The following is a 21,816-nucleotide window of genomic DNA, read 5'->3' on the forward strand; positions in this document are numbered from 1 at the left end:
GGTTGCAGTCTCACTTGGCTCAGTTTCTTGCACCACTGGAGTGTTCATTACCACTGAAGTGTATTGGAACAACAGAGTGATGCAAGATGTGTAGATTAACAATAGAGGATGGATTGTGCCCTTGGTGTTAACAATGTGCCTTTTGTTACCAATGCCATGTTGTAGGGCATGCATCTTGGCCTCTTTAACCCTTTGAATACTGGATCGTAGGGATGAAATCTTATTTTTAAACGCCGTACCTGTTTTAAAACATCCTGTAGATTATCGAGGCCTTAACAGAAACAATAAGGCAATCACACTGCTGGGGTGGAAAGGACACTCTGTTCTTGTAGGACGTTTCACTAAGGGGTTAAAGACGGCCCTTCCTCATTGGTTGTACTTCAACATCAAATTGATTTTTTTTTTTTAAACGAATTTTTGTTACGGTAATACTAGACAGAAATCAACTGTATTTGTAAAAATTTACCTCAGACTCTTTAGTTTTATAGTGTGATTTAATCCCAGGGCATTTGGTATGAACCAAAGTGCATTCCTTTTATATGTGCCTGGCTCTTATAAAGGTGGCCAGGGATTTTTACAATTTGGGTGCAAGGCACTTAAGCCACTTTTAACTTGGTGGGTGGTTTGAAGTTATAAATGACTTCATGAGAACGTTGGAAACACTTTAGACACAAGTAGCATTGGGCAATATTGGAATCTTTAGGAAAGGTGTGCATTATTTAATGCTCTCCATATTTTTAGTATTTTTTTCCATCGATATTTGTGATAAGTACCAAACACTTTCTCTTTTTCCGGTTGGTAAAGATTAGAATATTGCCCAGTTTAACGCTACGGTAGCATTTAAATAAAACAAAAATGTTTGTGAATTATTGTTTTGAGGGGCTTGTACATCTCTGCTACAAATTGTAATTACTCAGTTCGACTGCTCTACAATGACGTCTAAGCAGTAGCTTGGGGTTTTATTGGGCAACGACTTAGACACGTGACTGTAATATGCTGCAACTGTGTGTACTGAAAACATGTGAAAAACGATTGAATGTGGACTGTGTATATATGTATGTATACTTTTCTGTGAGATGCTGCTGTTGCCACTTAACATTAAAGATGTTGTAGTGGGGTTTTAATCCTAGTGGCCAGTTTTATGATACTGTATGTATTGTACAGCTGATGACAGGAGTTAAGACTGTTCTAGTGAATATTTGTTACATTTTATTGTTGTGGCCAGAGATCATTTCAGAATAAAATTTTATGTCCTACTTTACTTCTCTCCATTGTAGTTTGGGTTTTTTTCTGGTCGTAAAGAGAGCCCTTGAAGTGCTGGCATTCCTTAATCATGGAAAAGCCTTATCCTAGCCCACTGAAGTCAGTGCCTTTGTCCCCCAGAAATGCCTATGGTACCTGTATTTAGTATTTACCTGTTGCTGGAGGATTATTTTTATGCTGCTTTATGTGTCTTGACAGCCTTGAATATTGCCCAAGGGCTGCTTTTGGCATCGAGTTTCTAAAGTTCTTCTCAGGACTTAGAAAGTAATACATTTCTTGGTTTATTTGCCTAGAGAAACCGTCCTTGGCAGGAATTTTGCCTGCACTGATATTTAAATGTGTTATGTTTTTGTTTTGGTTTGGTTTTTGTTTGTTTGTTTTTAACTGACTTTAAAATTTTTTCAAAATGAAAGTAGATCTGGTTTTATAAGATTTTTTTTTTTTCTGAGAAAGAGGCAGAGTATGTGATTTATTTCTTTGAAAACTGCTTTAAAAAAACAGATTTCTGCACTGATTTTTGAGTCAGACTGACTTCAGAAGTTGTCCGACTTTGTGAAGTCCCAGGATACTGAGAATTTAGATCGGTAGATTGGGCTAAACTCTTGTCACATATAAATCCAGAGTAATTTCACTGCTTAGTGCAGTTACTATGAGTAACTGGCCACGTTCTCTTCTTTGTAATGCCAACGTACACCCAGAGCAGCTTTATTGAAAAGCCTCCCTGATTCAAGCGAGCACAGGCTGAAATCAAGGGATTTTAACAGCCCTTCTATGTCTGCTATCCAGCACAGTCAGGAGATTCCAGGCCATGAAAAGCATCAAGATTAAATATAGATAAACACTGGTTACAGCCCTAAAAGAGCAGTGAGCCAAAAATTACATCTGTGTGGATTAAAACTATTTGTTAATTACCGTGTTCCTTTGAGGAAAAAGGGCAATTTAAGTTCTTTTGATTTGTTTTAATGGTTTTTCTTTTCATTCTAACCTGTTTCTCTCATCCTTCTCCAGCCACCTGTCCCTCTTGCCAGCTTCTGTACACTCTTGTACACTTCTGTTATATCTGTTTTTTTTATTATTATTTTATTTGAAGAAAGGAAGGGGTCATTTCACCTGATTTCAGTGGTCTGGAAGCTGGATTTTGTGCCTATGCCATTTGCTGAGACTTTCCCTGTGGCTGGTGGGGAATGGAGTTGCCCTCTGCCAGCAAGGCTTCCACCCCAGAGAGAGACAGTGGTATGTAACCCAGCTTAGGTGCCCATCTTAAAAGAGGTAATTAGAATCTCAAATCCCACCCTGTGCTTGTCTGTGGTTGCTGTTATCTCCGCAGTGCTTCCTTTTGCAGGGCAACTGTGGCTTCCTCTGGCTCTCTCTGCAGCTCAGGTTTGCTCTGTTTGTTTTTACAGCAAGCCAAATAAAGAATGTGAGAAGTGCAGTCATGATCAGGTACCATGTTTTTCTCTTCTAAGTGCTGCTGTTTTTCTTAAATATACCATCTTTTCTTCCCCCCTCTCCCCCCCCCCCCTTTAAGATCTCCTTACTGAAAGATCCAGCATGAATTTTACTTTCTATCAGAACTTAGGAAATGAAAAAACAGGTAAATAAGGGCAGTATCTGTGTAGGGTTGTCTATCGTTAGTTATAGACATATAGTTATCTGGTATTTAGAGGAAAAAAGAAATCTGTAAGATGAATAGGGCCAAGTTTGAGGCAAATATGATCTTTCCTGTGTCCATTGAAGGTTCAAGATTTAAATATCAGGTTGAATTAGGTAAGTGTTAAATGCATCTCAGTGTCTAAAAACCATTGATAATCTCTTATTTCAGTAGAAAAATATCTTCATTCTTTGAGGGCTTGTCATTTTAAGCTGTGGTAATAATTAAAAATAACACTAAAGGGTCTTTTCTCAGGTAGAATTTTAATTTCAATATTATACTTCTGTTTCAAAAGTTTAATTAATAATGGGAATATGCTGCTAGCATAGTCTTGTGTTTTATATTTTCAATTTTCTGAGAGAAAGAATATTCCTAGTCTTTGCCCTGAGCACACGGTCTCCCAGCCACCAAATATGCTGTAGCAGAATAAAAGTGGCAATGATAGCATTGGGTTCTGCTCCTTCACAGAAATCCTCTGCGACTCCTGGAACTGGGGTTTCTCTGTGTCATTTTCCCTATTTGGTTTTATGTCTGTTGTTTGCCTGCTTGTTCATTTGTTTGTGTTTAGGAAGTGCTTTCTCTCTGACTGTGGTGAGTCTTGGACTTCTGCCGCCTGTCAAGCACTTCGGAATCTGGGATGGAGAGTACTGTAAAAATATTTTTTTCTCTAGCTTTTTCCCAACAATAAACAAAAAATGTAAGTTAGCACCAAACTCCAAAGACAAGAGGTGCACATCTACCTCCAACTGCAGGGTTCCAGGGTCCAAAGCAGCCTTTAACCTGGTCCTATAACCTCTGTATGAAGTTCAAAAGAAATGCCAAGTACTTCAGAATTAAATAGCCTGTGTCCACTGCTTGACAGGAAAAAGAGACTGCTAAAGCAAGATTATGACATCTTTTTGGAGGTTTGGGACATAGCTGGAGTTAGGGAGAGGTCCTGCTGAGAAGTTTTTGTGCTGGTAGCTCTGCATGCCTCTGTGGGTGGTGGCAAATGCAGCGTTCCCACTAACAGAGCCGGAGCTGTTTTCCCCTTGTTGTAGATGGTGTTTGCTTTGCCTTGGTTATCTGCAAGCAGCACATGACCATGCATACCTTATGCACCTAGAGATACTGTCCAGTGTAGGTGCAAATGCCAAGGTGTTATTTTATAACTTACATTGGCCCTGGGAAAACCATTCGGAGGCTGCCTGACCTGACAGTGCCCGGTGCGTAGCACCCCCAGAGTCCGTATAGGTCTGAGTGTCTAACTGCAAAGCATTGCAAGATAGAGGTGCAGTGAAGTATTAAACCTTGATTAACCATAATGTGGGAGAGAAGCATCCACTTAGCAGAAAAGAAAAAACTGTTGACAATTCCCTTCTAGAGTCTTTGGGCCAAACACATTTTTCAGATATAATACTAATGCATTAGTAACATTTATAAGGGTATAATACTAATACCTTTATAAAAGGTAGCACTAAAATTTACCCTTACTTCAGCTTCAATGTAGCAAAAAATTCTACATCGAATTTGTTTTTTTTCCAGGTGTGTGAGGTGCCAGCAGACACTACAAATATTCTCTGCTCAAGCCATCTAAGTGTAGAGACCTCATCTCTTGACAGATGAACGGGACCTAAACTTTAAAAAGACTTAAACTTAGAACTTGAAAAAAACAAGAGAGAAAGAAAGAAAAAAGTGCATGCATGCATGTGCGTATACATGTATATATATATATATATGATCCTGTGAAAACCAAAAACCCTGTGAGCTTTCTTTGCAGTGCCTTACAAAGGAAAGAGATGAGGCTTCGTTTTCCCCTTGCCTTTGTGAAGGCTCAGTACAAGCCCAACATCTCAGTGTCACGCACGTGTCAAAGCACAGCCTCCCTGCTGGGATCCCTGTTTAACTGGCAGGCTGTGCCACGAGAGACTCCCCACTCCTGCAGTGAGCAGAAGGCGGGTGTTACCCTGAGGACAGGTGCTCCTTCTCACTTTTTCTGAAATGGGCATTCACCATGGGAGAGCTGTTTCATAGCCTATCCTGCTTGGCAAATGAAATTGCTCCTTTGGGGTTAAAGCCTGAGTCCATGTACTTACATTGGCTTGATAAACTTCAGCAGAGGAAGAAGTCTTAAGGCCAAAGCAGAATTTGTAAAGCCAACAGCTCAAAGATGGATTTCTAAAGATCCCAGTACTCATCATGTCCAACTGTGACACTTCCAAGGTGGCACGAAGATGTTTAAGAAGAGACAGCTTTCCCCAGGACAGCCTGGCTAATGGGAGGCAAGGGGCAGCTGGTGGCCCTGCCTGCAAATTGCTTGCCAAAGGCTGTGAATAGCTAGTACAGTGCTTTGGAGATGGAGCTGCTCCAGAGGGTATGCCAGCAGTGGCTGGCAGCCCACCGGTGGGAGCTGGCCTGGCAGTGGGCTGTGTCCAGGAGCTGTGCAAGGGTGAAAATGGCCCTTCTCCCCTTGGGGTGCTCCTGTCCCTAACAGTGGGCATGGGGCAGGGAGGCTTGGCCTGTTCTGCCTGGCAGAAATGGAGAGTGAAGCTCAGGTGGTGCTCCTGTTGCTGCAAGAGGAGGAAATGGTCCCTAGCAGGGGGCTGGGAGCATCAAGCAAAGCAACTTGGTGCTGGTTAGGGTAGGATGTGAGGGGGCTGTAACAGGCCGTACTGCTGCAGTGGGGGGTGATGTTTCCTCTCATAAGCATTCGCAGATGGCCTGTCTTAATTAGCTTTGACAAGTACCTAAGTTGCTGTAAGTTACACCACAAATGGGATCCTGAAACTTCCATTTTTGTCGCTTTTAAATAAAGCTTTGCCCCTCCTCTCAGTACAACATTTCCATTTTTCTTTCCATGTAAGGCTCTGAAGATGAAATGAGATCTTTGCGTAGCTGAGGAGCTGTATTTTGATTGACTAAATGATTTATAATTAGGAGGTAGCTCCTGCCAATGCTCCTCATATGCTGAATGAGAATTGCCTGTAGCAAGTCAGCGCGGGCAGAGCTGCCAGAAAGGCATGCTGGTGTGTTCTCACAGCAGATACCTTTCAACCCCAAATTTCCTTCTTCCTCTGGTACTGACTCAGACAAGTTATCTTTATGGCCAATGACTCTGCGGGAGTCACTGGGTTGCCCTCCAAGGGCCCTCAGTGAAATCCGTACCTACTCAGCGATTTATGACCTGCTGTGTGGAAGTGGTGGTGCCGGCAGACTGTTCACAGCCTGCGAATGAGGTGTGTGAGACACCCAGACGAGAGCACGTGTGCCTCTGTCGTTGAAGGATGTGAAGCAGAAACCTTTCCCCACCTGGTAGAGGCCACTCGGCCTGCTTGCCGAAAGGGTCTCTCTAGGAGAGAGCTGGCTGCTACAGGGCTTTGAGGAGATGCAAGATTTTTTTCCCTTCTGACAAAACTATGGCATGACAGGCCCCTGGGGTGCTCTGAGCAGGAAGGATCAGGGAACAAGATCAGTCCCTGGGTACAGGGGAGGACCAGCCTAAGGCTGTTCATTCCCATTTCCTCTGGTTTACCCTTGACCGAGGTAGGCCTGGCAATACTGGTCAGACAACCTCTGCTTTTGGCCAAAGCTGAGGAAATCCTCATGAGCCAGCCTCCTTGTAAGTGGGCAGGCCAGAGAGCCAGGGAGCGTGGTGGTTGCACAGAGAGGGCAACAAGCAGTAAACAAGGGGATTTCTTTTTTTCTGTCACTGGTTTCATTCAGCCTTGTATTGCAATGGGCTTGGCTATCAGTAAACAACCACCTGCCTGAGTCAGAAGCACCTTGAAGAAAAGATTCAAGCAACATAAAATCAGGAGATTTAAATAACTAACTAACTAAATAGACAAATAAATAAAGAAGGTTACCAGTGGACTTCTGTTTGATTGCCTTCAAGTATCTCAGCTTTCAGAGTTTGCATTTATCTATTTTTTTCCTTCCTTCCAACTGTGACAGCCAGAACCTTTCCAGGATCACAAAGCCTATGGGACATCCACTATTACAGCATGTCATAAATTCCCTTACATAAATTTACTATTTTTCTGCTATAAAAATAGTTAGCTTACTAGCTTCAACTGCTTCTGTTGGAAGGCTTTTACAAAACACTATTTCTCTGATGGCTAGAAATGTGCTTTTAGCTTAAAATAGCTGATGACTTTTTTTTTTTTTTTCATGCTATTTGTTCTTGTGCCAACATTGTCTTATAGCTTCAGTGATTCCTCAGCCCTGCCGGTATTTAGGAATGTATTTATAAAGTGTAACTGCATCTCTCTCAGCCTGTATTTTGCTAGGCTCACCCTATTAAGCTATATTTGTCCCATCTGTAAAACCGACTCCCCGTTCCCATCCTACTCAGTCTCTGCACCTGTTCTAGCTGGAGCTGCGCCGTGCGGGAGCTGTGGGCAGCCTTCTGGTCGTGCTCCCACCAGGGACGTGTACGGTATGAAGAATGCCTCTCCCTGCCTGCTGGGGTACTTCCCCTGGGCATCCCAGGGATTTTCTGCCCTGTGCTGTGCAGGCAGCTCACGGGCATTCCTCAGTCTCTCTGCTGTACCCTCTGCACTCCCTCTGTCACTTACAGATGAGACACCAGTCACAGAAAAATTTCACGTGCCTGGCTTGCTCTGTTAAATCTCCATCATCTCACTGTAAGGAATGAAACCCTGTGATTCTCATGAGTATGTATTATTTGAGAAGCTGGGGCTTTTAGGAAAACATTAGAAATGACGTGACTGTAAGAAAAAATATTCACATTTGGCATTCAGTTTTCAATGAGATGTTTCAGGATGTGATGCAGTTGGCTGTAATCAACATAGAAGGATCAAGGTGTTGCCATTACACCCCCCCCAAAAAAAATAAAAAAAAAAAGTATTGATTATTATGCTGCCAGCTGTCATTATTTCAACTTGTGCTTTTTCCTCAATTCCTCACTCCTAGAATTACTATAGTTATATTTTCTGACCTTTTAGTGAATAAAAGTTTCTAGACTCAGAGCTGTATCTGAAAAGAAGTACGCTCTAAACCTCAAATCCACAGAACAATTCCTATGATTTTAAAAGGAATACATTAGAAAAAGAAAGCAGATTTAAATCCCAGACTAATGAATTTGCAGGGCACATATCAATATTGTGAAGGTTTTCTGAGTGTTTAGTGTCCTTGGTGCTATCAATAGCATGTGCAACAGTATGATTTGAAGGAAAACTCCTGCAGGGAGCAGGGACTGTTTAGAATTGCTAGGGTGAATTTAGTGCCAATGAGTCACAGAATCACAGAATCACAAAATCACAGAGAGCTAAGAATGAGGCTGAACTTCATGGGACATGCTCGTATCATGGGTCATGATAAGGAGAGATCCGGGCTGTGCCCTGCCCCTGCCAATTCCCACCTCTGTGTCACTCCTAGAAGGGTCGTAGCTGGTGATAGGGGCCAGATGTGCCAACTCACGGGCTTCAAGGGGGTTCACAAGGGTTTGGGGGATGTCTTCAGAAGTGGTATGCTTATATTGTATTGGCCCATAGTGCTGGATGTTCTGTGTGGTGTGCATCCCAAACGTAGGTATTTTTCTAAAAAAATCAAAGCCCACATGGATTACCAAGGAGTAAACCTCAGTATAAGTCTTCACAACCTATCTTTTTTATTCTGTTTAATAGTGAATTCCACCCTTTAAAGACAAATGGAGTTTTCTTGCAACGGGCTTCTGCTTGGGATTGCTTCTGGGCTTTCCTTCAGCACAAAGATTCCTGGACAAACTAAGAGACCACAGTGAATGGGAGGGCAGGAAAGTATCATGGATGGCTGCTTTTAAACTGGAAAAAATATTTTTTCAAGAACATTCTGAATATTTATTTTGATTTTTTTTTCAAAAGCGTGAATTTTAAATGTTAGGTTTTCCTTTTGTTTTTCTTCCCATGCTTCACAATTCTGTCTTTCTCTCCTTTTCAGCACTCACTTATGTTGCCACAGGAACCTGGAGAGAAGGAGAAAGGAGTTTAAAAATGAAAGAAGTCGGAGGAAATCAGTTTAAATGTGAAACTGAAAATGCTGCAAAAGTTTGAATAGAACTTTCATTTTCAGACACACAGAAAATTAACTGAAAAAAATCAGGTTAAAAAAATGAAATGGGTCTAGATTTGGATTTTCTGTACACAGAAGGTGTAGCTGACTAAAACTCCAATCCTATAAGGATTTTGGTTCCTGTTTAGCTTAATACACATAAGCATTTAATATTGCCAGGGTGGACTAGAAGTCATGTTCAAAGTGCTTCTGTGAAGCTTTTAATTGCTGGAAGATCTAAGGTCCAGGATGTTACGTTCAGCAGAACCCACTTCTTGTGGCAACTAGAAAATATGGCAATATTAACATCTGGCATTGGATGAATGACTGAGGAGGTGACAACTGAGGCCTTTGCTGGATAGCTACATGCTCACACCCAAGCCTTAATTTTTAATTATTTTTTCCCTTAATTTTAATTTTTTCCCTTCCCTTTTTCTTAATTTTTCCCTTAATTTTTCAGGGAGGGCTTAGGGAGCTTGCAGGTAAGTTTCCTGCCTTGAAGATGACACTTGAATTTGGTCAGTTTAGGAGAACGCAGTTGTGTTTGCCTGACAATGAGCATATTCAGGTACAACTTTATTCTGGTAAGAGGCTGGGATAGATTTTGGTTTTGGTATTATTTGCCCATCCAAACACACAGAAGTAGCAGCACCTATTTTTTTTTTCTTTATTACTGCCTTTCACACCAAGGCTATTAGGAAATGAAATCAACCCAACTTTAACCTTCAAAATGGGCAAGGGAGTGGGTTTGTCAGACAACCTGGTCTATGAACTGGCCAGCTTGTGCCTGCTGGGTGATGCAAAGAGCAAGGGCAGAGGAGGGACCCGGTGTTATGGGCGGCAGCTGCTGCCCAGCTGGTGTAACTAAGTCATAGCCGGTGACAGGCAGGGACCAGAGGAGATACAAATGATAATTCCCCGGGGAGCTCCATGCATCAATAATTCATCACAATGAATTTTATAGCAGGGGTCAGAAGAAATTGAAGCGAGCCTGAGTGTTATCTCTCTGAGGGAGGAATTGACGGGCTGTTTTTGTACGGGCTGCATGGCGGGGAGGAGGGAATGCAAGCAAATGAAATGTAAATGAAGAAATTGACGTTGTTCATGTTACCTGGAGCCAAAACAACAGAGACATGAGACTAAAAATCAAAAGGAGTGATGATTAAGGAAATCCCAGTAGCTGAAAGTGGGCTGTGGTGTCCATCCGAGCTGAGGTGCCCCATCCGCTCCTGCCCGTTGCGGCTGGTGTGCACCAGCAGTGTGCACTGTGGTGGGTGCCATGTCCCCTCCCAAAATGTTCTGGGTTTCCCACTACCTCCAGAAACACCCTCTGAAGCTGGAGTTCAAGGACAAGGAAAGCCGTCATGCCCCATTCAGCGCTTCAGCAGGAGCTCCCCAAGGAACACCATACTTAAACTGAGAAAATGTAAGGGCTGGTGCTCTGAGACTGCCTGCAGAAACATCTCCTGGTGGAGCTCTGTCTGAGCTCGCCCAGCACAAGGTGGCTATTTTTCCACATACAAGACTATAATTCTGCCACTATTTGTGTTTGGGTTTTGTTTGCCTTAGTTTGTAAATGCTGGCTGCTTGTGTTCTGACTGAAAAGGGGTATTTTTATCATATTTGAAAAAATGCTGGCTTAGGAGTAAGCTGTTATAAGCCCGTGAAAATGGCACATAGCTTATGCGCAGCGCAAAATTTTCCACCCAGGCTCGTATTTTCAAAAGCGGTCTCTAATTTTGGGTGTCCACATTTAGATGGCTGGAGGCTGCCCTGCATTGATAGTGCCTGCCCCGGAGTCTGAGCACTTGGCAGCCCCAAGAATAGCTTCTCCAGCGGGCTCTGCCTCGTGGCGAGCAGCAGCCCGTGCCTTGTGCATTCCTCCGTGGTCACGGCCGCGGACTGCTCGCTCTCCCAGGTAAAATGTTGGCCCTGGCTGTAAGCTTTGTGCTCCCTGACTCTGGGAAACTTTCTTTTCCCCAGGCTTTGTTATTGCCACAGACGCAAAAGCTTCTTTCCCATCTGGGCTCAGAAAAAAAAAAAAAAAAAAAAAAAAAAAAAGGGCTTTATTTTCCTCTGTAATCACTTGCAGACAACAGCTGTGAGACTAAAAGGAGAGCCACTTTAACCACCTCGAGTATTTTAAAGCAGAGCGGTGTGGGAGAAAGACGATCCCTTATCACAAGGAGCCACGTGTCTTTGTTGTGCAGAGACAGGAGCCCGGCTGGAACCTCGCTGTGTGCGGAGTCACAGTGAAAAAGTTCACTTTGGTGCTTCTTACCCCTATTTAGCTGAGTAACCCAGTGGAATCTCCTTCGAATATAATGGGGTGAGGGGAACAGGGTGAAGAACAACCAGAATGTAAAATGTTTAAAGTGTTTAATTATTTTTTGTGCTAACCTTGCAAAAGGCAGGGAGCTTGCCACTTTCTCACCACATTTTCCCCTTGACTGCCTTTTCACAGGGAAGCATGACCTGATAACAAGTTAAAATGTGATGTTCTCTCTTATGTGCAGAGGTTTTACTGTGATTTAATGAAAAAAGTTGCACGTGTGGTAAGGCACCAGTTTCCAAAAATAAATGAAAGAATACCCTGGTGAACTGTGGTGATCGCAGGATTAATGTTGTCTCATTACTGAATCCATGCTGGGTTCAGGTAGCATTAAAGGGGGCTGAAAAACCACAGAGGACCCTATAGGATTTTTTTTTTCTATAAGACTAAAAAACTAAACAAAACAAACAAACAAACCAACAAACAACAACAACAACAAACAAGCCTCCTGTCAGTTTTACTGCAATTTCCAGAGCCAGCTGAGAAACACTGGCATTATAAATAATGACACAGGATAGGACTAGCCAGTGGATGGATGTAGGCATCCATCCTGACTGCCCCTATAGTCAGAAAAGCCAACCAGCCCCTCTTACCCTGGGTGCTTCAAAATGCTTTTAAGACACTAGGTAAAATGTATGCCTTTTATAATGGGCATTGCATTTTTGGCAGTATAGCCCAGAAAATAAGGATGCAGGAAAAGCTGCGTATCTGTCTTCAGACTGAAAGAGGAGGTCGAACAAGGGACACCTGCTGTTGCTGATGAGGAGGGCATGTTCTGGACCAAGGACGCAGCAGGGTGAGAAGCAAAGCAGTTGCACAAGGCCACTTGCTGGGAAGGCACCAGCGAGCTGCTCTCACGTTTTCTCCTGCAACAAACCAGATATTGATTGACAATTTTGCAGATGTGCATGAAGATAAAGAATGGAAACTTTCAGCTCTTGTACCACAAGGCACAGCAGTATCAGCTTTTGCTGGTCTTATGTGATACCAGCAGCGTCCAAAAGCAACAAGATTGGAAGACACAGTGCAGCCCTACTGGTGGTGGCAGGACACCACAGTGCTCAGGGCAGGGGTCATTTCTTCTTTTACCTCTCCACCCCTTGACACCCTTTCCCTTTCTGCCCTCACAGTGGGGAAACACAATGCTGTTCTTCCTCTTGGGGGTCAGACAGGTGGATACCTACTGCCATTTCCCAGCTGTGGGATGTGATCCATCTTATGTTTTTGTGTAGGAATCCCGTGCTCTCAGCTGTCTGACTCGGTGCCAACACAGAGGTGGCAACATGTCCCACTGTCCCCACCAGGGCTGCTGGCATCACCCATGTGCAGTGCCTCTGACGTGAGGCATTTCTCTCTGGAGTCCCCATACAAGACTGCCTATCAAAAACCCGACACTCCTGCTGAATAAACCCCGTGTGGCACCTTGCTCTTGCTGCCAGGCTAGCTAAACACAGGGATGCCACAAGTTTTGGGTTTATACCAACTGTCCACCTGCTCTCAAGTAATGTCCAGATATCTGTCATAAGCAGTTTTGCTCATCTAATTCTCCGGAGAGCAAGCCTCTCTGATATTTGTTTAATGAGTTGGTGCTGAAAATGAGTATTCACTTTGACTTGTGTGTGCTGAGACCATGACAGCCACTCTACAAAACATTCAGTGCTTCAGTAATTTTTATGTGTGTTGATTGTGCACATGTATTTGTCAGGTTTGGTTAACGTTACTATTACTTGCACTGAAACATAGGATTAACCTGTAACAAACTGGTCTATCCAGGCTTCACCCCATGACGGGGGTGTCTGCTGGTTTGAACACGAATGCTTTGCCAGTGTGACCCACTGGAACATGGAATAAAGATGCTGCCTGGTCTATTCTCCCTATTGATCCCAGGAGTGACAAATTCCATCTGAGGAAGGCAGCACTTTGAGATATTAAAGGGTAAATTATGGATTCATTCACTGGGGTTCCAGAATTGATCTTCCTAAATGTTAGGTAGCATATGTGATGCAAATCCCCTGAGATTTGGAACAATATTGTAAAATACCATCAATTCCTTGTTCCTTTTGTAATCGTCTAATGAAGCCAGAGTGTCCTTTGTTAAATGGACCCTTTCATCCTCTGGGTGAATTAGGTGCAATTGTAATTAAACTTTCGTTTAGAATTGGAACTAAATTAAAATCATATAAATAACTGAATCTTCAGTATTGCTATTCCTAATTAATAAGGTAACTGCTCTAGCTGGAATAGATTTTTTACGATGCATTAATAACTCCCAATTCCTATTACATATTTATCTAAGGCAATACATTATATTTCCAGTGTTTAACAGAAGACTCCCATAAGGAAAGATCTAATAAAGTGGTCTATTAGATATCGAGTGGTTTTAACTGTACTGCAGATTCTCTCAGTGCCTCCTACTGCTTCTGAAAGATGAGACAATAAAATCTGTATTGCAACGTAGTGCCACATTTTATCTGAAACTCAGTGAGGTTCTTGGTGTGCCATGCAGAATAGTAGCATACTGGCTAGGGTGACCTGAGAGCACACAGACACCAGCAAATAGCACCATGTCATTACTTTTTTTCCCCCAGGGCTATTTTGATATGTACTTTGGAGACCTTGCAATTCATTCTGCAAAGCAGTAGATGCTTAGGATTTAGGCTTTTAATGGCATTTCATAGTAATGTTAGCATTACCCTGAAGTTTTATACTCAATCAATTGTAAGTATGTGTTAAATCAGAGTCCCCAAAGTGTATCATGCTCACTACATTTTTATTCTCAATGTGGAAAGAAATTACTTCTTGTGAAGCCATAATTATGTAACATCCCACTACCTTTACTTCCTGTGACAGACAGTCCAGGAGCTCCAGCGGGCTCCACTTGCTCTGTTTGCAATGCTCCAAGCCTGAGCATTCACCCTCAGCTTCCCTGAGTCTTGCCAGACCCATGTGAGTGACCTGGGACCAGATCACTCCAGGTGACTGTCTTCTTATATCAGCATAAGTGCCAAAAAGAGAGGAAAATGTTAACAGCAGAAATCATAAAAATAATCACCATTAGAACAAAACGGTATAAAATGAATATAATCCTCTGTGAGGGGAGGATAAGAAAAGCAAAATCATGGAAGGTGTTAATTTCTTTTTAATGATGTTTTGATGATAAGGATGGTACAAAAAATGTATATGGAATAAACATCTCTGCTGCAAACAACAATTTCGGACACCCTTCAGTCACTCTGATCTTTAGCTGTTCATTAGTATCATATGTAAAAGGTGCCACAATTATTCCATTAAATATTACACAGTTTACGTAACTACAGTTTTGCAATCTGCTATGCTATTTTTTCATCAGAAGTGTTTTAAAATATCAGACAATCAACAACAATAAAACAATAACCCTCTCTGAATTACAGAAATGTGCACAAATATAGAATTTTCTTGCCAGAATGTATGTGAACAGTTGTTTTTCACCAAGCTCAGGCCTTAGTATCTGTAGCTATGTGGTAGACCAATACAACATCGTGGCACTATGGGATATGGTTTAGTGATGGGACTCAGTAGGTCAGGTTGATGGCTGGACTTGATCTTGAAGGTCTTTTCCAACCTAGATGATTCTTTGAACACCAATGCATTGTCAAAAACAACAGATCCAAGAAAACCAAAATACGATGGCATTTTGTTGCTGTGATCTCCCACCTACACCTGTGCTCAGGTGTATGGGCCATTGTGCAAGACTCTGCAAGGAGTGAGGTGATGGGCAGAGGGCTGTTCTTGCTTATCACCCTCTCTTGCACATTTCAAGTACCCAACCATGTCTAGTGTAGCTGAAGGTCAAGCCCACATAATGCTCCACCTATCTTTTGGGACTGTACACATCTGGAGTGGAAATAAACTGTATTGCATCTATTGGCTACCGTGTGGATTCTTGTTGACTGTGAACCCTACACCTCTGGTCCCACACATCAGGACATCTTGTTCTCAGAAGATACTAAATGAAAATAAGCTTTTAGGAATGACACAAAATGATGAAGTTAATTTTGCTAAACATTTTCACTTATCAAACCAATTTTGAATAGATGAGCTTCAAATCTGCTTCTCAGATTGATATAGTTTAAGGTTGATATAGTTCAGTGAAGATGTTAGTAGTGAGTAATGGGTGGAATTGAAGCAGTATATGACACAGTGGCACAGAGCAACTTTTGTTTTTAAGACACTTTAATTGCAGAGGAAAAAAATGTTCTCATCCATTGAGCACTGCAATCTTTTTGGCAACTGAATTGAATCTTTTGAGGGTGGTGAGTGCAATAAAACTATGCTGTGGTTTGCTTTAACTGCTCAGATCAAGGTCCTGGTTAGCTTTTTGGCATAGCTCTGCTGGAAGGGATTTCATCATCCAGAGGCTGTTCATGCTGTGTTTTGTAATCAAGACATTTACTAACTGTAACTTTGTGAGTCCTGTATATAATCTCATGTATCTTATTGTGATGCTTGCATTGCTGATCCTTAACTTTGGATGTGGGAGGCGTTGACTGTGAGGATCAGAGAGCAATGGGCAGCAGACATTAAAAATCGTTTTGGTCAAAACTGCATGGCATTTTGCAGTGCTTTCTGCACAGATGTTTTTTCATGTCTATAAGATGACATTTTTGTGCACAGAGGTTTGAACCAATTATATTGTTTGTTTTGATTGAAAAGTCACCTTTAAAAATGAATACTAATCTCTAATCCCTAACTATATACAACAAGAGAAATCAATAGGTTAGTTACTTCATGTCAGGATGGACTTTTAAAAACTCTTACTGTTTCCCTCTCTCATTTGGAGTATTTCTTTCCCTCTTCCCTCCTTTATTGTGGAAAATAGCACATAGCAGTGTCTGTTTCATATTCCGTTAGCTCTCCTCCAAACTAAATAGCTCAAGATGCTGATTCTCCAGAGGTGCCGAGTAACCACATTTTGGCAGAATTTGTGCTTGGTCAAATTTCTTGACAAGCAGGCAGCTCCAAGTGGCAGTAGGGGATGCACACCCTGTTTTGATGGGTGGCTTGTTAAATGGCCTCTAGTGTGGAGCCCCTTCTCAGCATCCCAAATATGATATCTGAAGTAATTTCCTCCTTTTGTGACCCTCTCCTTTCTACCCCACTTTGTGATGAGAGACAGTGACTTACACAGTGACCATAACATTGAAGGCATCATCCCATCAGCATTCACACTGTATAATAGCATATATTAAAAAATGATGTTTTTTGATTCACCCCTGTAGCATAATTTTTATTTGTTTTACTACAGTTGTTTAACCACAGACCTTCTTCATATAACTGCCTTTGGGCTAGATAAGTGTTCTCTAAGGCTGAACTTATCAACAGGAGTACAGGAAAGCCCCAGTATCCCCAAGCTGTCTACTTTAAACCTGGGTAATTTTATCATGAGACTTTAAGAAATTATAGAAGAACTACAGAATCACAGAATAGTTTAGGTTGGACAGGACCTCTGGAGATCACCTGATGCAATCCCTGCTTGGAGCTGGGCAAACTTAGATCACATTGCTTGGGGCTGTGTTTGGTTGGGTTTTGAATATCTCCAAGGCTGGAGACTCCACAGCCTCTCTGGGTGGCTGGTCCATTTTGTTCACCCTTGATGTTCAGCATCACCTTTTTTCCCCTAATGCCTAATTGGAATTTCTTTTGTTGCAACTCACGTACACTGTCTGGATAAACTTGCTGGATGGAAGGTCTGGATGAAAGTGACATCAGGTTTCATTTGCTGTGTCTGTACCAGTGAAATTAGAGGTTCTGTAACTTTTATAGGCTACTTGGACTGCTTGAAGTTCATGGTTGGTCTCAGTCCAGGAATGGCACCTGTGTCACAGAGCTGCCAAGGTCATTTGAACAGCTCGTCAACTGTTCCAGCAAACCGAACAAAGATGATAAGGGCTGAAAGGACAAGCAAAACCAGCCTCTTCATGATCAATAGAGCTCTTTCCGGACAGGTTTAAGGGGTGCTGGCCAGTAGCCACCAGTGCTTTGCTGGTGCCTGCCCTGAGTTCTGTCTCTTGCTAAGGAGACAGGTGCCCTTTGCCAGCGCAGCGCTTTCTGTGAACACCAGTGACCGACTTTCTGCACTCACCAAGCCCCAGTGACTGCTGCCAAACCAGTGCTCTGAGGCACAGACCCTTCTCCCAGCCCATCTGTCTCATCCATCAGGCCCAGCACTAGCCCAACGCCAGCATGGTGCTGGCAATGCCCTCCCCATCCCATCCCACACACCTCTGTGCAGTGAGGGAACAGACCAGCTGCGGTCCCACTGCGTCCCACCTACCCACCGGCCTGCCTTCTGCAACGCGCCGGTACCCTCATTTGCTCTTCAGAGGAGTGCCAGCAATAACACGCCGTCAGGTTCTGGCCTGTTTTAATGACTGCAAACACTTCATCTTGTAGATTATGGCACCAGTCTTCCTGGACCAAACTTTACCCCAATATTTTCACCTTAACCATATGGGCAGGCAGGGGCCCTAGAGACTCCCCCAAGACAGATGCCAGTGCAGATTCTGCAGTCCAACTGTGTTCAACCACAGTCACACCACATTTTGATTTTGCTATGACAAATTTGGTTCTCATTTCTTCAGCTTTAGCCTACCTTGTTCTTTATGATAACAAGAGATCATGCACTGATACAAAACAGGAAAAACAAGGGATGGGACACCCTCATCATCATGGTAACATAGTGTTAAATAAAATTAAAATAAAATAAAATAAAAATAAAATAAAATAAAATAAAATAAAATAAAATAAAATAAAATAATCTCTAGAAAATGTTCAAGGGATATGTGAAGGTTGTGTGCCAACAGACACTGCAGTACACCAGGTACATGGGCATCATGGCTGAGTAAGTGTTCTGTGTCTATACAGAAAATAGAAAATCCAGCAGAGAGAAACTTCTTATCGAGAATAAATTGAGTCTGGCCAGGAAAAATAAAATATTAAAAAAAAATCACCTATTCATCTGTAAAACTCTCACCCATAAGGCCCTGACTCGGGACAGTTTCTTGGGATAAGCTCTGACAACACTGGCTTTGTTCTGAAGGTGCAGGGTGTCTCTCGGCTACTTGCCCTTTGCAGAAAGGTGTCTGGTCTTTCCCCAAATCTGCTGATTCCAGCATGAAAAGTGTTATTTGTAGGTTGTCTGGAGACCCATTCCACCTCTGGATCCTTTGAAAATGTCTCTAGGTAGACATCCTTGGGACCTAATACCATTTGTTTTATTTTCATTACTGAGAACTGACAGAAAGACAGAAAGTGCCCTTGATTTCAGGCACTCCTGTTGCCATAGACCTGTCTTTAAAGACCAGAGGGAGGATCAGTTGCTGCCTTGTCCACGAAAATAAACAGAGCAATTTTTTTTTCTCCATAAGGAATACCTTCTTCTTTGGGAGTGGGAGGGATTTTTTCCTCTTACTGAGTGCACCATTTTCTGACAGCAGGGAAGACATTTAATAAGAGGTGTGTCTTCTCGAGACTGTTTTTTGGGGGAAGAGAAATCTCTTTTGTGACATAAATATATGGCTAATCTTGCTTGGTAGCTACCATATTTGTCTTCTAAAGCATCTTTAACTGATGCTTTTCCATCTTTTCCTTTCCCCGTTGCACCCTGTTTCTAATGTCCCAGGGTCAAGTCTAGGTATCCATCTGAAACACTGATGGAGAACAAGCCCTGTAGGCTAAGCAGCAGCAGAGGTGGGTGTCCTCAGGACAACAAGGGCAGAAGATAGTCACAGCACTCTTTTCACTGAAATGCTTCTTGTGTTAGGGAAGGGAAGAAAAACATGATGGTTCCCCGGGTCTTGGCTGGGATTTTTAGCTACGGCCTCCTGCATGCTTCTGAAACACTGAGGAGCTTTCTGGACATTTTGGCCGTGCTGCCAGACCTTGGCTCCTGCGTAGCTGCTCTGACTTCCAGCGCTCTTGGAACATACGCTGACTTCAAGGGTGTTGGTAGGCTGAAAATCCAGCTGCACTTCTGAAGCTTAAACACAGGCTTGGGAATCCAACTTAAGCTTTGATTTTTTTTTGATTTTTTTTTTTGAAGAGTATGCCTTCAGTCAACAAAGCAATACAGGACTTGGCCTGGCTTTCCTTCGAAAACCAGCAGTGTGTTATACAGCTCGTGTAGTCTGAGCTCTGCTGCAAGCCTGCTGTCAGAAGGATGTGGCTCTCTCAGATAAACAGAGCCTTATCTAATTAGTTATTTATATATCAACAATCACCACAGAGTGCTGAACGCTGCAAAATTATATCGGAGGTGTGAGGAGGAAATTAAACTTCATGCTTTGAAATGCAAGAAGCCATTAACAATCCTAGCAATAACTTGTCTCTTGCTATGTCCTTTCACAGGGCTGTTTGACCCCTAGGCTGAGCTCTGGAAAACAAATGCATGAAAAACACTCTGTTTTTCAGAGTGATACCTTACAGTTTCTCACAGAGCTAAGCCCAGCAGTCTCAGTGCCCCTCAGAGTAGTCCCTCCTCAGGAAGGAACACGTGAGAGCTGAATTTCAGCCCTTTCACAGCTACTGCAACATGCCTGGTGCAACCCAGACAGCTGCCTGCTGCAAATTTGACCGAGTTCACCAAAGACATCCACAAGCTACTCATTTCAGACGGCAGTCCAAAGGGCGAGGGCTCTCTGCCCTGTTTGCAATCCAGCCTGCCCATTAAACCTTTCCCCCCTTTCTTTAAAGGTCCGAATTAAATGGATATCCCTTTCCCAATTTACAGACAAATGCTTTGATATGTGAGTGCTCAGAAGACCTGGGGATGAATAGAGAACATTGTAAATATCCTGATCGACAGACGAGAATTTAAAAATATGGTACTGTGCTTGTAATATGGAAGGGGAGGTGAAGCTCCAGTTGTTAGATTTGTCAGGGGTGGCTCTCTTCTCTGCAAGCTATTATCTTCTGTACCAAATGAGTACTGATGTTGGAGAGTCAAGCTGCAAAGCACATGGGGATTCTTAATATTCAGTAAACAGATCCACTTGCAGCTCCTGAGCACTGGCAAACTGCAGGGAAAGACTTCCCAAAGCAGGCTACAGTTGCTGCACTGATAGCCAGAGCCAGAGGGGAGGTCAAGCTATGTTTTGGGGCTAGCCGTCTCCCAGGGGCGAGGAAGACTTCCCAGGGCACACAAGAGCCTTTTTCCCTGGAAAGACCTCTTTCCTGTAGCCAGAATGAGTATGTGCTCCCTCTGTATTCCCACATGGAGCTGAGTTTCCATGGGAAGTGGTAAGGGAAGCAAGCAGGTACCATTTGGTCAGAGCTACCCAGCAAAGCTGCAAGAAAACCAAAATGCTTTGCAGAGATCTGTCAGTGAATCTCTGCCAAAATGTGGCCAGAAACCGGCTGGCTTCCTGCCAGACTGCCTCAAACCTCCTGGGTTTTGAAAGAAAGAGGAAATAAAATTGAATTAAAAAAAAAAATTGACAAACCATTTTTGTAAATCTAATGAAGCACTTCAGAGCATACGTTGGTTGGCTGATGCAACCACAAACACACCTGGGGCGTGCTGACACTGGGATGTCCATGAGGGTTGCTTGAACTGCCTGATGCCAAAACCTTCACCCTTCCTTTCCCTTACTAGCTTTTTGGAGGGTGACAAAGAGGGAAGTTGAACCTCCCCCTGCACCTTCCCCACTTGCTGAGAGTGAGTTGCTATTCTTTCTTTTTGAAAGAGCTGGCTTTCATGCTGTGTTGTACATAGGTGGGCCACCTCATTCAGTCTCTGCACTAAACCATATTTATTGCGTTCTGCTGTATTACAATTGACTATACCCTCCCGTTCCTCATCTTTATAACAACAATAAACCCTTAAAATTAAAGCAATCTCAATTTAGATGGAAAAATGCAATAAGCCATTGAATGAGACTCTAAAAGGTCACAGCTCTTTTAAAAAATATTAAAATTCTTGCATGATCTTGGTGAATTCTGATGAGAAATCTTTATCAAAACTGGGTCTTATTTTTTAGTAAGAGAACACATGAGGTTCAGTACTGAAGGTCTTGATGTGTATATGCATGAGCATACCCACATACGCCAGTGGCATGTGGCAGCATTGGCTGTGACTCTAAATTCTGAAGTCTTTCACAGACATGGGTTAAAGGGAATATAAATTCTTAATGTGACTTAGATCAAGGTAGCAAGATGATGTAAAAAGTGAGAGAATTTTTTCCTTAACCTAAGTCTCATTACTAGAATTAATCTACTCACAATATTTTCACTTGGTGGTACTTAGCTGAAGCTGGGTGAAGAGGAGGACTCGTGCAATGTGCAATGTGTAGCAAGTCAAATTCTCGGTCTTGTATGTGCAACGTGCAAAAAAAAAGGAAGCAGGAAGAGGACAGCATGAACACCTTTTTCCTCTCTTGGGAGTGGAAGAGCCAGCTCGCTGCATGACCATCCTTCCTCAGATTGTTTCTTCTGGATAGTTCATGGTGACAGCAGGCTTTGAGGCGGGTGGGGAGAGCTGCCTCTGTGGGTGCTGGAAGGAATT

The sequence above is a fragment of the Cygnus atratus genome, chromosome 1 (genome assembly GCF_013377495.2).
Source record: "Cygnus atratus isolate AKBS03 ecotype Queensland, Australia chromosome 1, CAtr_DNAZoo_HiC_assembly, whole genome shotgun sequence".
Lineage (NCBI taxonomy): Eukaryota > Metazoa > Chordata > Aves > Anseriformes > Anatidae > Cygnus > Cygnus atratus.